This window comes from Galleria mellonella, unplaced genomic scaffold (assembly GCF_026898425.1).
Source record: "Galleria mellonella isolate WM207_F2 unplaced genomic scaffold, CSIRO_AGI_GalMel_v1 utg312, whole genome shotgun sequence".
Lineage (NCBI taxonomy): Eukaryota > Metazoa > Arthropoda > Insecta > Lepidoptera > Pyralidae > Galleria > Galleria mellonella.
In genome coordinates, this window is record NW_026442074.1 from 568,755 (window position 1) to 581,968 (window position 13,214).

Here is a 13,214-nt window from a genome sequence, read left to right on the forward strand (position 1 = left end):
TTTTACATGCTTTTATCGGCTGAAATTTTTCCAAGAGACTACAGCATGGGGTACTTCGAAAAAGGGGTAAAGAGGTTTCTTCAGGGTCGGCAACGCGTAATGCCCCTGGTATTGTTCGCATTCATAGGGTACAGTGATCGCTTACGATCAGATGGGTCGTATTCTCGTTTGTTTTTTATGCCACCTCAGTGGTATAAAAAAAAATCGATTTGAAAATAAGCAATTTCTCAATTCGGTTATGCACTTTTTGTTTGTTGCCCCATAACTTCTTCGCCTTCGTCGGGTGTAAACCGGAAAATTCCTTGATTTGAAAACATGCAAATTCTAAAAACAATTAGAGACTATAATATAGGGTTCTTCATAAATAATATATTAAGATTCCTTCAGGATCGACAACACATAGTGACCGTTTACCATCAGACGGGTCGTATGCTTGTTTGCTACCTTCGTAATATAAGGTATTTTGTACAAAGTCTCCCTCACCAGAGGGAGAGTTTGTACAAAAGTCGATTGCTTGGGTACCTCCGTATCATTCGTGTTTCTAACGTGAAACAGTTGTGTTTACATGGCTGTGTTTCAGTTTAAAGGGTGGGATATGGCGTGAATTTACAGGGTACAGAGGAATAACATCTGAGTCCTCAGGAATGGCAACGCGTGGGGGGTATCATGGACGTAACAGTATGTGTGTGTACTGTTATGTCCATGGTCTCTTTTTTTTATACAACTTAGAATGGCAAACGAGCTGACGGCCCGCCTGATGGTGTGGTAACCGTCGCCTGTAGACATGAACAGTACCATGGACGTCTCTATCTTTTCATTTAAGAGTTTCCTCTTGTCGGTGCAACTAATTCATGCATCTTCTTCCAGCCAGCTCTATCCCATGTCATATCCTTGACCTCCCTATACGACATGACACCTAGTGTTTCTTTTATCTGTCCCATATAGTTATTCCTCGGTCTTCCTCTTCCTCTTTTACCCTCAATTTTTCCTTCTACTATTTATTCTCTTTAAAAAATCGTCATGTCGTATAAGGTGGCCCAGCATTTTGCCATATGGACATAACAGAGTATATTATTCATGCATTCGATCAAAATAGAATCCGAACCGTTCTAGTTTGTCATCCATTTTTAATTAATAATACTGCCCATTGAACGATATGAATAAAATGTATATATTAAAATATTAACTGCATTGAGGCAGCCAGGGGCTCGCTCTAAATAATGAAATAGCTAGTTCTATAAATTTATTTTACGAATATGTCCAACCAACTGACCCGGCAAACTTTATTTTACCTCATACCACCACCTACCGGCCACAATTTTAGAGTTCCATAACAAAATTATTTATATTATTCTCAATTTCGTGTATTTTTTTTAAACAACTTAGAGTGGCAAACAAGCTGATGGTCCACCTGATGGAAACAGCATGATGCTCTTTAAAAGGGGGGTAAAGAGGTTTCTACAGGGTCGGCAACGTAATACCTCTGGTATTGCAGGCGTTCGTAGGCTACGTTAACCGCTTACCATCAGATGGGCCGTATGCTTGTTTGCCACCTCAGTGGTATAAAAAAAGTTTTTAGCTAAAGGATTTAAAAAAAGGATGAAGTCGCAAAAGGGTTTCATTGTACCATGTGCAATGTCCTTGATGCTGTCCATGTCTATAAGCAATGGTTACCACTCACACTCTATCGTGTTTCAACCGTGAAGCAGTTGTGTTTGCATGGCTGTGTTTCGGTTTGAAGGGTGGGATATGGCGTGAATTTATTGAGGAATAACACCTGAGTCCTCAGGAATGGCAACGCATGGGGGTATCATGGGCGAAACAGTATACTCTGTTATGTCCATGGTACTGCTCATGTATATAGGCGACAGTTACCACTTTCCATCAGATGGGCCGTCGGCTTGTTTGTCATTCTAAGTTGTATAAAAAAAAGGTGGGCCGTCACTTTTTATGCTGTTCTAAGTATTATAAAAAAAAATAATACCTAAAAGAGCACCAACACGATAATTGAGCGTGCAAAATGTATAAATCAAAATAGAAATAAATTCATAGAACAATACAATTAATAATTCAAAACAATTAGTGACTGTGACTCTAATTACATAATAATGAAAGTGGAACGTTTCAAATTGTAAACCACCAGAGGAAATTGGTTACACGTAAATTGGGGATTCTGAAGGCGAGCAAATTTATCATTCTCTCAGATATTTCACTACACTAACTAACCTGATACCAGAATATTGAAAATTTATTAAAATTTTCGTGTCGTTCAACAAATTTAACTACGCCTTAGTGGTAAATAAATATTTGTTTTTTATTATATATTTATTTAACTCTTTATTGTACCAAAAAAATAAACAATGACATATAAATCAGGTGAAATATAGTAGCATAAAGTACAAAGGGAGAAAGGAGTTGTTAGTAATGGGGTAATATCAGGTCGACCTCCATGCGGTTCCCACTGGAAATCATCCCGATTAATTATTGATGAATTCGTCATGATGGGCCCTGGTGCCCCGTCAGTGTATACCGACAACGTAGACGGGGTTACAATTTCATTATCATCCATTAAAAAAACATAAAGTACACATTAAAAAAAAAAAAATATATATATATATATATATAGTACATTTTGAATATATCCAATAAAAACAAACTTTCGTTTGTTTTTAGTGGATATACTCAATCGAATATTTTTTTCTTTTTTAGGCCTTCTAGACAAGTGGCAAACGAATTCGTCGATGGAATCGACATCGCTAGTGAGTCCGTGAGATAGAATGAGATAGCAACGCCGGGTGACTCATTTCAACTCACGGACTCGCTGGCGATATCGATTCAATCGACGAATTCGTTAGCCACTTGTCTTAAGGGCCTGTATAGAGATAGTGTTGCGGCCTCTTTGACAAACAAAAGGACTTAGACAAAAGACCGAAAAGAAGAGAAGAAAAGACGGACATAATTTTGATGACAAATTTGCCTTTTATTTTAATACTTTTGACGACAAATTCGGACCCTTCGACCTAAAAAGCGGTCCATCGACCTTTCAGATAGAAAATCGCTTTAGAATTTGTGCCATAACTGCGTAACGCAGCCACAAAAAAACCCGAATACAGAGTAAGTGTTTGCAGAATTGAAAATTTTTATCAACACCGCGCACGACTAAAAGGAACCAAATTAATAAAACAAAAACGCAGCTAAAACATTGTAGCCGCGGTGTAACCGAAAAAATAGGAGATAATTTTGGCGGGAAAAAAAAAACTGGTGACACGTACAAACATGTGCGCAATATAATGTTAATAGGAGTCTCATTGTCATTCACATATTCCGTCAGATCGCGTTTTATTCGCTTCGTCGACCACGATGCTGGATATGCACGGCACGATTAATCCGTGCGATTTTTGCAAAGACAAAATAAATATAGATAGATAGACAGATACTCTTTATTGTTCCCTCCAAAAGACTACAATAGTAAACTTATTATAAATACAAACAATTACAAGAAATAATCCCAATAAGAAAACAATGGGCGACCTTATCGCAAAGAGCGATCTCTTCCAGACAACCTTTGGATGGAGAGGATTAATCTATCTATATTTGTCTAGTTTCCTTGTTTAAAAATTGTCACAATATTGTACACCGCTCTACCCACTGACATTGATGCTCCTTTCCACTTTGAGTGTTGCTGGAGGAGAACTCTATTAGAGTTAAGCTCGCCTTTGTACATTTGATTACCTCTGTCATATTCTTATAACTGGTGTGTACAATAAAGAATTAAATAAATAAATAAATATATTAATATAAAATAAACGCGAAAGTTTGTACAATGGATAAATGGATAGATTACTCTTTCATGCAAAAATTACTGAACGAATACGAATGAAAACGTGTAAGTTATACCCAAATTCTATATTTTATTATATATTGATTCACGCGGGTAAAGCCACGAGATACACCTAGTATAGTCGCATAGTCTGACATTGAATAGTGAACTTTATTTACCACACAGAGCTAGCAATGTGTACATTCGCGCCATCGTTCATGCGGACTGCGTACTAAAAGTACCTTTTTTTTTATAGGTGATAATGAAATAGTAACCCCACCCGCGCTATCAGTATACACCGGCGGGGCACCAGTGAAGGATGAAGCAGATCAGTTACCCCATCGTCACGAATTCCAGTAGAATTAACCACGACGGTTTCTGGGGGAACCGCGTGATCAACCTGATACGTGCTAGCAATGAGTCAGTTAGACCTCATTACTAACAATCCCTTTCCCCCATGACAACTGCAGTTAGGCTTTGGTGATGTTTTAAGAGGGATATTGCTACTCATCTCTCGATTATTAAGATCTCTTAGTCTCTTTGAAGATTTTTTTTTTTTATGCAATTTAGAATGGCAAACAAGCTGACGGCCCACCTGATGGAAAGTGGTAACCGTCGCCTATACACATGAGCAGTACCATAGACATAACAGAGTATACTGTTTCGCTCATGATACCCCCCATGCGTTGCCATTCCTGAGGACTAAGGTGTTATTCCTCTGTACCCTGTAAATTCACGCCATATCCCACCCCATCTACTGGGAAAGGAAGTGCTGGCCAACCAAAATTAATTTTGAAGAATAATCTCAGTATTATTGTTGTTAGATACAATATTAATAAATACTCCGCTTGGTGCAGTAATAAATAAAAAATAAATAAAATAAAAATGTTTATTTGGGATCCTTAGCTTTATTTACAGTTTTTTGTAGGTTCGACAATAACTGCATTAGTCACAAAGAGACTGTGTCGCAGCTATTAACGCCCGCTCCATTACATGCGGTACAAAATTTAAATAACAATAACACAGAAGAAAAAAAAATAGTCCTTTATATAATTAATAGTTTTAGTTTTCCTTTAAAAGTAGATTTATAATAATAAGATTTAAAACGTAACAATAAGACAGTCTTGTAGTAGTCAAGTGTAGTGTCACACAGAGGGCGTCTCAACCGAGCGATTAATATACAATTCTGCAGGGTAGTATGGTGACCGTTTCGTTGTAATAATTTACACGGCCTACCCACTACGTTTATGCCGGTCCGCCATGTTGTCTAGTCATGTATTAGTGTTAATATTGTTTTAAAACGAATAAAATGCTGTAACAAATATATAAAAAAAAGTATGCATAATTACAATAATATTAAAATATGATAACAGAAGATAATACTAAAATCACGATAAATTAATACGAAACTTAAAAGGGAACTCTATCAGTTCCAAAAAATGCATTAAAATCGATTAATAAATTGGCGAACACATCGCGTAATGTAATGTAACTTACTCTTGTACAAAACATTCAGACAAATTGAGAACTTATTTTTTTTTTTTATTTTACACTTTATTGAACGAATTAAAAATTATAAATATAGTGAATTTTAATGAACAATTTTTAGTAGAATTAATTCCTCCTTATTTAAAAAAAAAAAAAGTAAATTAAAAACAAAGTTTAGTTAAATTTCCAACTCACTCCACTTCCTTTTATTCCAATTCCTTTACTGTACAGGCAGTTCGTCTGTGGAACTCTCTGCCTACCTCTATACGGTGCGCTCAGTCTCTCGCTAGTTTCAAAACCTCTGTTAAAGCCCATTATCTCTCCCTTTAAGTAACTATTTTTTCCCATGTTCTATCTTCATCTTCCAGTGTCACTCTCTCCTGTTGTATGTGTACTTTTAAGTTTGTGTATGTTTATGTATGTATTTGTTTATGTATATATATGTATATACATGTATATGTATATATCTTTGTATATATTTGTTTATATATAATAGTACTAATATAATAGTGCGCCACCTACCCTTTATTTTTCTTTGTTTTCTCAATGTTCTCTACCCAAAGGTTGTCTGGAAGAGATTGCTTAGCGATAAGACCGCCTTTTGTATCATTTCTTATTACAGTTAAATGTGTTTACTATTCTATAAATGGTGCAATAAAGTGTACATAAATAAATAAATAAATAAAGTTACAAATACGAATATTAAAAAAAAAAACTATTATTAACAGGGAGTTGAGTATTTTTATATATATATATATATATATATATATATATATATATATATATAGAAGCTGTAATTATAAAATAAACCTTAGAATAATTCCTATAAAGTTTAAAATAACAAATTTGTTATCTAGCAAGCTTCAAATCAATAATTCTGACCTGTAGGCTGTATTAAATTTTCACATGCCAACTTGTAAACGAAGCTGACACTGCGGGTTCGAACTAGGTCGACTGAATCTACAGTTAAACCTGCACATCCTGGATGAATGGACACCCGTCAGAGGACTCCTATCGTTAGAGAGGGCGTGTTGGCAAGCAGCCATCAAATGCCATCAAATGCAAGGATGGTATCGTTTGATATCCGTTGTAAATATTGGAATCGGTAGCTGGATGTAAGGCATATTTCATATTATTTATTTATTTAATACTTTATTGTACACATTAGTTATAAAAATATGACAGAGGTAAACAAAAGTACAAAGGCGAGCTTAACTCTGATAGAGTTCTCTTCCAGCAACACCCAAAGTGGAAAGGAGCATCAATGTCAGCGGATACAGCAGTGTACAATTTTTAAACAGCCAAAATTAAATAAATTACGTTATATTTTATCGTACAAATACACACATACATATACGTAAATATATACCTACATCTATGCATAAACCTACATATACATACACATATATATACAATATACCTACACATATAGATAAATAAATATATGTTCATAGAGATAGAAGATGCTCTTTAAGTCTACTCTTAAAAATATTAAGGGATTGACTCTCACGGATAGATATGGGAAGAGAATTCCATAATTTAGCAGCATGGACGGTAAAAGATCCACTATAGCGCGTAGATGAGTGTGAAGGGAGTTTGAGGATAAAAGATTTCGTCGAACGGCAGGACACGTCATGGGGAACTAGAAAATCAAAACGTTCACGAAGATAGATAGATAGATAGATAATTTATTTGCACAACTTGCAGCACACAAACAAAAGACACAAAAGCAATGTGAAAAAAGATAAAAAAGATACATGTACAAAAGATAAAAAAAAAAAAACCAAAAACAAAATCAGAATTCATAATAAATTTTTTTTTCTTCATCATGCGTGTGCCACATTAATGCAAAATGGCCACAACTCAGCTTTTTGCTTTGCCCTAAAAAGAGCAAAACACTGATATTCTGTTGTGGCCAAAAGTGAGCCGCGAAATACCACTAAAAAAAAATAATAAAAAAGAAAGAAATATAGATCAAATACATAGTGTGCGTTCGTTATACTCGCTATTTAGAAGAAGATAGTTAATTGTTATGTTATAAAATATTACACAATCTCATAAAAGTTAAATTTAGTAATTAAATACTTACCTCACCATAACGTGAATAATTTTCAATCTTAAATTGTTTTACACAGTCACAACGCAGATCTCTAGTCCTTACTGGAAAAATGCTGTCTATTTTGCCGCCAAAAACAAATGGATAACAGTGACAAATACCCGTTCCGATAAGCAGCCGATTGCTGTTTATTTAACCGAGTACCGAGTAATGGGATTTTTATCAAAGAAGACTTGTTCATTTATTTATTTATTCATTAGTACATATGTATATGTACATGGCGAACTTTTTTTATAAGCTTAGAATGGCAAACAAGCTGACCGCCCACCTGATGGAAAGTGGTAACCGTCGACTATAGACATGAGCAGTACTATGGACATAACAGAGTATACTGTTTCGCCCATGATACCCCCCATGCGTTGCCATTCCTGAGGACTCAAACGTTATTTCTCTGTACCAAGTAAATTTACGCCATATCCCACCCTTCAAACCGAAACACAGCCATGCAAACACAACTGCTTCACGGTTGAAACACGAATGGGACAGAGGTACCCAAGCAATCGACTTTTGTACAAAGTCTCCCTCTGATAAATGATTGATTAGATGATAATGATATATTAGATAAACAATATATATAATATAGTATTTATATAAATTGAAAAATGTCAACATACTGGTATGAATTGCAAACAAATTTGATTCATATCCTACGAACAATGAAGGGCGAACATAATCAACTGTTATTACATATAAATCCCCTTTTACGGCCGTTAACAGTGATAGAATTGTTAATATTATGATATACGACTAGGTACTGCTTATTTGAAATTGTTATACAATGCAATGTCGATAAATTTTATTATTGTGTATAAATCAAAACGCTGTCACAGGATAAGATCGGATTACAATCGCCTAAACTGTCCAACAAATAATTTACTTACAACACAGTGATTAAGATTCGTAATACAATTCGGGGAGTTAATTCATAGGATTCGCCTACACCCCTTACCAAGCAAAATGTGTACATATTTTTAAATACCAGAGGGAGACTTTGTACAAAAGTCGATTGCTTAGGTACCTCTGTCCCATTCGTGTTTCAACCGTGAAGCAGTTGTATTTGCATGGCTGTGTTTCGATTTGAAGGGTGGAATATAGCAGTGAATTTACAAGGTACAGAGGAATAACACCTGAGTCCTCAGGAATGGCAACGCATGGGGGGTATCATGGGCGAAACAGTATTCCATGCAACATTATATCCAGCAGTGGACAGTTAAAGACTGATATGATGATACCATAGTATGCCATAGTAGTAGCTCTTAAATCATAGTACCCAGTTCACTGCCTGCCTGCCACTACCACATCGAACAAATCAGGACAAAACATGTAAGCAGGCTGTAAGACACAAATAGATCGATCTGCTTAGATATCTATTTATATTTTTTTTAACACAAGGAGCAAACGAGTATGCGGCTCACCTGATAGTAAGTAACTACTGCCGCCATGATCACCCATAACACCAAAGGCATTGCAAGTGTGCTGCCGGCCTTTTAAAAAGGAATATACTCTTTTCTTGAAGGTTATGATGTCGTATTGGTTTGGAAGTACTGTTTCTGGAAGTTGATTCTAAAAAATGGTTGTGTGTGAAAGAAAGTGCCTTGAAAAACGCACGGTGGGAGACCGTCACTCGTCCAGATGGTTTGGATGAAACTTTAGTTTGTGGCGGGTTGTACGGTGGTAAAAATCAGCAGCAGGTATATCCAAGTAACTAAAGGATTGGGAAACTATTAGTAACAAGATTTAACAGCCTAATATGTTAATAATCTGGCTTTTTAAACCAAAAGCGCTGTTGTTAATTCCTAGTGAATTCGTTCCCGAAGTCCCACTGACCTAACTTCATCCTCATCTATTAACCCACTGATATCCCGCTAGCGTACGGACAGGCAAAGCCCAAAGCTTAAGTAAGTTGAAGTGGCAATGGGCTGGTCACATAGCTGTAAGAACCGATAACGGATTGGTTCTTGAGTGGCGACTCCGTACAGGCAAATTCTATGTGGAACAAGCTCCCCATTAGATGGAGTGACGACCTTAAATGCATTGCAGGGAAGCAGTAAATGCAGATGGCTCGGGACCGTTCCTTATAGCAATCTATAGGAGACACTTATGTTCAGCAGTGGATAGATAACCTGCTTTTTTTTTGGGCTAGGGAATACTGTTTCCCTAAATATTGAGAGCCTTACTTCACTATTGGAATACCAAGTGTAATAATAATTCTTTAATAAAGGCAACCAGGTCCCACAAAATTTTAACAATATTAATTTGCACCAACTATAAATTATTAAATACAATTTTAAATTATTTTTTTTTTACATTTATAAATAAATAACATTAACTTAAACTACTTTTTTTTTGTATGTTAGCCAGTATATGAATCATTCTGCAATGATTCAAATACTGGCGGTCTGGACGATCCGCAAATACCCTTAGGATAGTGTTAGAGCTGTCGCGGACCTTACGCATCAGAGATGTGCACCGCTTTCGCATAGTAGCGTAGAAACAACACGCGCCTCGGCGAACATTCCCGACACACTACAAAACCGGGACAGCCCCAACAGTTTATTTATTTGATTTGATTATAATTTTTTCTGTTTTCATATGTATGAGTATTATAATTTTATGGCGTGATTTGTGGAGTGAATTATATTGATAGCCTTGTAGAGTTTAACCTAGCGTTTATTTATATGTAAGTACTATATATTCATATATTAAAAAATATAAATTAGTATTAATAAATCAGTTTTTATATTACCTTTTTTTTATTTCGATACTTTAAAATTTTTTATTTTTTTTTTCGTTTCTTCCCAGGTGCGAATCTTCGGTCGTAGCTGCAAGGTTGACAGTACACGTGCCGACTGTACGGGCAATTGTGCATAGTGCATACAGTAGGGGGGAAAGGATTGTTAGTAATGTGGAGGTTAGTTCCCATTGCTAACAATATACCGTGTCAGGTCGACCTCCACGCGGTTCGTCCTGGAAACCATCGTGACCAATTCATCATTGAATTCGTCAAGATGGGCTGACTGACCTGCTTTTTTCATTATTCACCTATAATCCCTCACTGGTGCCCCGTCAGCGTATCCCGTTAGCGCAGGCGGGGCTACCATTCCATTAATCATGCATTAAAAAAAAGTGCATACAGTAATACCACTCCATTATCATCTCAAGAAAAAATACCATAAGTAGACGATTTTTGCTACCTCTCTATTTTAGCTATCAAATACAAGCCTTCTCCATCCATTCGTGTATAATTTGCCAGTGTGGTACACCACACCTCAGTACAGTGTTGTCGTGCTGCCGACAGTAAAGTCGAGTAGTCCAGAAATATACCGGAGCGTGTACAATAAAAACCAAAACTGAATCGCGACCAGCGTCGCGCGCACGTCTAATATTAGAATAGACGAGTCAAAGAGTAAACAAATAGTCAGATGTTTCAGATACCAGATATCAAATACCAGAGGGAGACTTTGTACAAAAGTCGATTACTTGGGTACTTCTGTCCCATTCGTGTTTCAACCGTGAAACAGTTGTGTTTGCATGGCTGTGTTTCGGTTTGAAGGGTGGGATATGGCGTGAATTTACAGGGTACAGAGGAATAACACCTGAGTCCTCAGGAATGGCAACTCATGGGGGGTATCATGGGCGAAACAGTATACTCTGTTATGTCCATGGTACTGCTCATGTCTATAGGCGACGGTTACCACTTTCCATCAAGTGGGCCGTAAGCTTGTTTGCCATTCTAAGTTGTAAAAAAAAAGAAATATATTCAGTAACAACGACAAACTTATAATTGTAATACTTATTTTGAAAATACCTCATCGTTGGTTAAACTCAGTTTTACAACATGCTGTATATACTTATATTTACCATAAATCTTACTGGTATCATTAAACTCTGGATAGTAGACTGCTTGTACACACAACATACACACTCGGCATAGAATAGGCCCTACCTTTCTCGTGGGTGTCGTAATAGGCGACTAAGGAAAGGTTATGGATGGGCAGCAACGTCCCTCTTAAAACATCACCAAAGGTCATCTGATGTTTTTTTTAATGGGTGATAATGGAATGGTAACCCCACCCGCGCTATCGGTATACACCGGTGGGGCACCAGTGAGATTGATGAGGATGAAGCAAGTCAGTTAACCCATCGTAACGAATTCAACAAGAATTGTTCACAATGGTTTCCAGGGAGAACCACGTGGAGGTCGACCTGATATTGCCAGGAATGGAGCTGTCAAACTCCAATGCCAACAATCCCTTTTCTCCCGCTCATATAAGGTTGCCAATCCACCTGCCAAGCATGGCAACTACTGGCAAAACCTCCCAAGAAGAAGGCTTATGTTTAGCAATGGACGGTTAAGGACTGATATGATGATCAGTCTGCTTACAACCTAAGGTTAAATATACGACATTATTAAACCAATTTATATTTCCCATGCCGATTAGAGAACTGATGGTTTTATTAGGTGGGTGTCATGTATAAACAAATTTGTCTGTTACCATTTTTCTTATTCTGCATCCATTAGCTAATTACGTCACTAATTACGTCACTGCGAACTCAATTGCGACATACAATGCTCATGGCATCAGTTGGCACCTTGACAACTGTGCTTCTCTTGTAGGTATCTAATTTACAAAGATTTCTCATGAACAGAGCGAAAAATCCTTTTCGAAATCCTTTTCTATTGTGATAAAATTTCTCATAGAGACACTCTGCTATGGCCATGGTACTGCTCATGTCTATAGGCTACGGTAACCGCTGACCATCAGGTGGGCCGTATGCTTGATTGCCATCTCAGTGGTATAAAAAAAAACTATTTAAATATAATACCTACATTTTTTTAATGGGTGAAAATAGTATGGTAACCACGTCTGCGCTAACACGTCACGATGGGCTAACTGACCTGCTTTATCCTCACCTCTCATTTCTCACTAGGGCTCCGCTAGTGTATACCAATTACCATTCTATTAATAAAAAAAAAAAAAAAAAAAACAAATAAACGTGGGCGAATACAAGTGTTACAATAGTCAATTGTACTATCTGCTAAACTTTTAATCTATGATCGCCTATAAACCAACTCCAGTCAGAGCCAGTCAGTCGCAAGCGCAACCAACATTTGCACATTACGTGTTTTAACATCATTTTCCCGATATCCCGCCAATTCGGACACTAAAACAATATATACCTGAGATACGTGATACTGAGATTGATTATTTCAAGTGAGAAGTGAACGTTAAAAAGTGTTAATAGTGTATCAATATGTTTATATCGATATTGTGTACGTATCGAGGGATTTTAGAATATTAATTCTTGAATCGCATGTGAAATTTTAATGTAAGTATGTTTTAGGGAGGAACTCTTTTAAAATTTGACACGTTTAGCCTATATATATTTGTTTTATACAACTTAGAATGGCAAACGATCTGACGGCCCACCTGATGGAAAGTGGTAACCGTCACCTATAGACTTGAGCAGTACCATGGACATAACAGAGTGTACTGTTTCGCCCATGATACCCCCCATGCGTTGCCATTCCTGAGGACTCAAGTGTTATTCCTCTGTATCCAGTAAATTCACGCCATATCCTACCCTTCCAACCGAAACACAGACATGCAAACACAACTGTTTCATGGTTGAAACATGAATGGGACAGAGGTACCCAAGCAATAGATTTTTGTACAGTGTCCTTCTGGTGATATAGATATATTATAAGTTATAGAAAAAGGTCCTTTTTGAGGGTTTTCTTCGCATACTACTACGTAATAAACTCACGATCACATTTATAAGTAGGTA

General features: G+C 36.7%; 1 protein-coding gene across 1 annotated transcript in view; it reads left to right on the forward strand.

Annotated features, from left to right (window-relative positions):
* The first annotated feature begins 12,495 nt into the window (after window positions 1–12,495).
* Window positions 12,496–13,214, forward strand: part of LOC113516341 (potassium channel subfamily K member 15) — a 42,619-nt gene continuing 41,900 nt past the window's right edge. The window contains exon 1 of the mRNA XM_031908429.2: window positions 12,496–12,755. The gene's annotated coding sequence lies outside the window, so the exon portion shown is untranslated. The remainder of the gene's footprint in view (window positions 12,756–13,214) is intronic.